Source organism: Fukomys damarensis, unplaced genomic scaffold (assembly GCF_012274545.1).
Source record: "Fukomys damarensis isolate Sample0158 unplaced genomic scaffold, DMR_v1.0_HiC HiC_scaffold_39, whole genome shotgun sequence".
Taxonomy (NCBI): Eukaryota; Metazoa; Chordata; class Mammalia; order Rodentia; family Bathyergidae; genus Fukomys; species Fukomys damarensis.
In genome coordinates, this window is record NW_022900951.1 from 65945467 (window position 1) to 65948960 (window position 3494).

Genomic DNA, 3494 nt, shown 5'->3' on the forward strand with positions numbered 1-3494 from the left:
TTTGGAATATATATATATATACAATATATATATATATACAATTTTATTACCTGTTTTCTGTTTTATCCTATGATATTTTGTTCTTCTTTTCTGCCTTTTCCAACTTTTTTTAGATTATTGAATTAGATTTAGTATTTTATTTTAACTCATTGATGTTTTGGCTAAATTTCTTTGAATATTTTTAAATGAGCACTTTAGGAAAATATATAGCTTTTTCTTTTCTTTTTTCTTTTTTCTTTCTTTTATTTTTTTTTTTTTTTTTAATTTTTTTTTTTTTTTGCCTCTTCGTACTTCTGGAAACAACATGGGTCACCAGCAGCTCTAGTGGAGCCACCCAAGGAAATTCGGCCAGGCTCTCGCTCTTGCCGTGTCTGCTGAACCCAACACAGTCTGATCCAGAAGTAAGGCCTGAACATGTGCCACCAGTGTTTCCATCAGTAGGCAAAGGATATTGGCTTTATCAAGTTGAATTAAGTGATTTTGCAATGGACATTATCCAAGACATTATCCAGGACATCTACTCAGTGAAAGAGACATGCTAACTCTTTGTACATAAAATAAAAAATTTAAAAGCTTTCAAAGGAATTACAATATACATGCCTTATGTTTGCTCTCTATATAGGTAATATTCTCCAAAGTGAATTGCAACCATGTAGGTCCCTTTACCCTCTCCTCTTATGCTATAATCATCATATATACTATGTTTATGTTTACTGGGAACAGTAATACTCATTACTTTTTATTGTCAATGATCATACATATTTAGGGAAATTAAGTAAATAATAATAATAATATGTCCTATTAATGAAATATGTTCCCATTTATTTTTCTTTCATTCATGAATGTCTTCTGCTATCATTTCCATTCAATCTGAAAAACTTTAACCTTTTACATCATATCTGCCTGTGAAAAAATCATTTTCTTTTATCTGGAATGTCACCATTTCATCATCTTTCCTTACATGCATTTTTACTGCGATAGGATTCTGTCTGAATTAGAACTTGTTTCCTTTCAGCATTTCAAAATTGCTTTTCTGCTTTCTTTGGTCTCTAGATTTCTCAGCAGAAATCCAAAAACATTCACTCTATTATTTGTTTCTTTTCTAGCTTTTTTCAAATTTTTTGTATCTTTGATTTTCAGCAGTTTGATTATTACTTATATTGGCATGATTCTCTCTGAGTTTATCTGATTCAAGCTCCTTTATTTTTGCAAATCTGTAAATTTTGTCTTTCCCCTAATTTGGGTATATTTCATCTACTTTTTGTGAAAATATAAAAAGTTATTCTACATCAGTTTTTGTCATCCCTAATTTCTCTCCCATCCTTCTGGAATACTAATGACATGAATGTTAGCTATTTTGTACTATCCCATAGGTCTTGAGGTTCTGTTCACATTTGTCTATCTGGGTTTTTTTCTCTATCAGATTGGATCATTTATACTGATGTATCATAAAATTCACTGATTCTCTTTGTTGTCATCATCATCATGGTCTGTGTCATAATGGCAACTTAAAAAATCCATCGTTGGATTTTTCAGCCGTATAATTTTCATTAGTGCTATATTTTGTTTCTATTAGTCTGCTGAAAACACTTTTCCAGGGTGTTTATCTTCATCTAAGAAATCATAGCTATAATAACTGGCTTTAGTATTTGTTTTTATAATTGAAATGTGGGTTATGGTAGTGTTGACACTTCTTGATGAGCAAGTTCAATATTTACCTTGGTTCTTTCAAATTTTACTTGCTCTTCTGGATAAGGTTGTATTTTGGGGATACAGGTAGCAGGCAACTAACGCTTATTAGGTTCAGGTTGCAATTTCTGTTTGGCTTTCTATGGGTAGGTCAGTTCAATTTTCTAATCCTTTGCTCTGTTGTTTAAAGTCTGCCTCCACACTAAAGCTACTTGGGTGATTGTTTTAATGTCAATTTTATTTCCAAAGCCTTTGTCACATTGCTTTGGGTCTTTTCTTCTTCTGAGCAAATCAGACCAAGGTTGAGTTTTTTACTAGTTAGACTCAGTACTAAAAGATTCCCTTCTCCAGCTCTTTCCTCTCTAGGATTCTTCACATATTGTCCTCCATGCAGAGGTCACATTTCTTTTCAGTCTTCTTGAATTAAGGGGTTTGTCCTAGAGTTTATTTGGTTGTTGTGCTGCCTGTAAAGTGCAGTTCCACAATTACAGCCACCTGTAATTGGAAGCGAAATATAGAGAGGGAGAAAGAGATAAGAGACTGACTCGGGACTCCTTCCATTCTTTACAATTTTAGCCCACAATGTACCACTGCAGAGTTCCGTGACTAGAATCCAAACATAGGTCAAAGTCTCTAAAGGAAAGAGGAAGAAGGGAGATGTTAAAATAATTCCCCAAATGACCCATTCTTCTATATTAGAAATATTATAATAAATATGCTAATTTATTTATTTATGTAGACACTTAACAAGTGAGGTCTGTTTCTGGCACTAGGTCTTTACATGAATTGTTAAATAAGGAATTGTTTATAGTTATGTACACCATTATATTCAGAACAAAGAAATGGTCAAAGGAACCTCCAACTCTGACTTTGCTTTTATTTTCAGAATTTTTACATTCAGCACTGTAATGTATAACAGAGCATAAAACTAGTCCTGTAAGTACGAATTGAGCAAAAATTACACAGTATATACACATGAAGTGTACTGTACTAAAAATACACTGAAGCTCTGTAAACAAGATGTACAGAACTGCCTGCCTGGCAAGTGCAAGGTTCTGAGTTCAATCCCCGCTACTGGAAAAAAAAAAAGATGGGTCCTAAGTCCAAGCAAGAGTGATAAGTGCAAACACTCATTATGCATTAAACATTCACTAAACAAGGAACATCTTAACTACTAGTTTCTCTTAATTCACTGAAAAAGTATTGTGCCATTATCTGTTTGTTTCTTCCTTTTAAGAATCTTTTTTGTCTCTGCACATCTACTTTCAAGATGATACACAGTGTATTAACTGTTTTTATTCTATTTTGTTATGAAATATTTTTTTATTTTTCATAAAATAAAAAGAGGCAGTAGGAAAAAAAACAGAGAAACTCAGATACATGTGGTTGCTTGTCTAAATTCTGATTCCCTTTCTCAATCTACTTGTTTTGTTTGATTGTCAGATTTTTCAAGCAGTAACTTTTAATTGTTTATCTAGAGATTATAACTGTAATCAGCAGGAGAAAAGATTTTGAACAAAACTAGATATGTAGCCAAGTATGGTGGCCCATGAGAGTACTACTGGGAATCTGGTACACTGAGCCAGGAAAAGCATAAATTTGTGCCCAATGTGGGTGGTTTAGGGACTTAAAAAAACTGTCTCAAAATTTTAAAAAAATAGTAAAAGGGCTGGGGTATAGTCATTAGTATAGAAGAAAGATGAAAGAAAAGAAAAGAGAGAGAGACAGAGAGGGAGGGAGGAAAGAAAAAAGAAAAAGAAAGAAAGAAAGAGAGAGAAAAAGGGAAAGGGGGAGGGAGAGGGGGA

The 3494-nt window shown here is 33.0% G+C and overlaps 1 protein-coding gene and 1 pseudogene across 2 annotated transcripts in view; one reads left to right on the forward strand and one right to left on the reverse strand.

Annotated features, from left to right (window-relative positions):
- Hdx (highly divergent homeobox) overlaps positions 1-3494 on the reverse strand; it is a 186061-nt gene that overhangs the window by 164845 nt on the left and 17722 nt on the right. The gene's annotated exons all lie outside the window — the stretch shown is intronic.
- LOC104854365 lies at positions 305-474 on the forward strand (annotated as a pseudogene).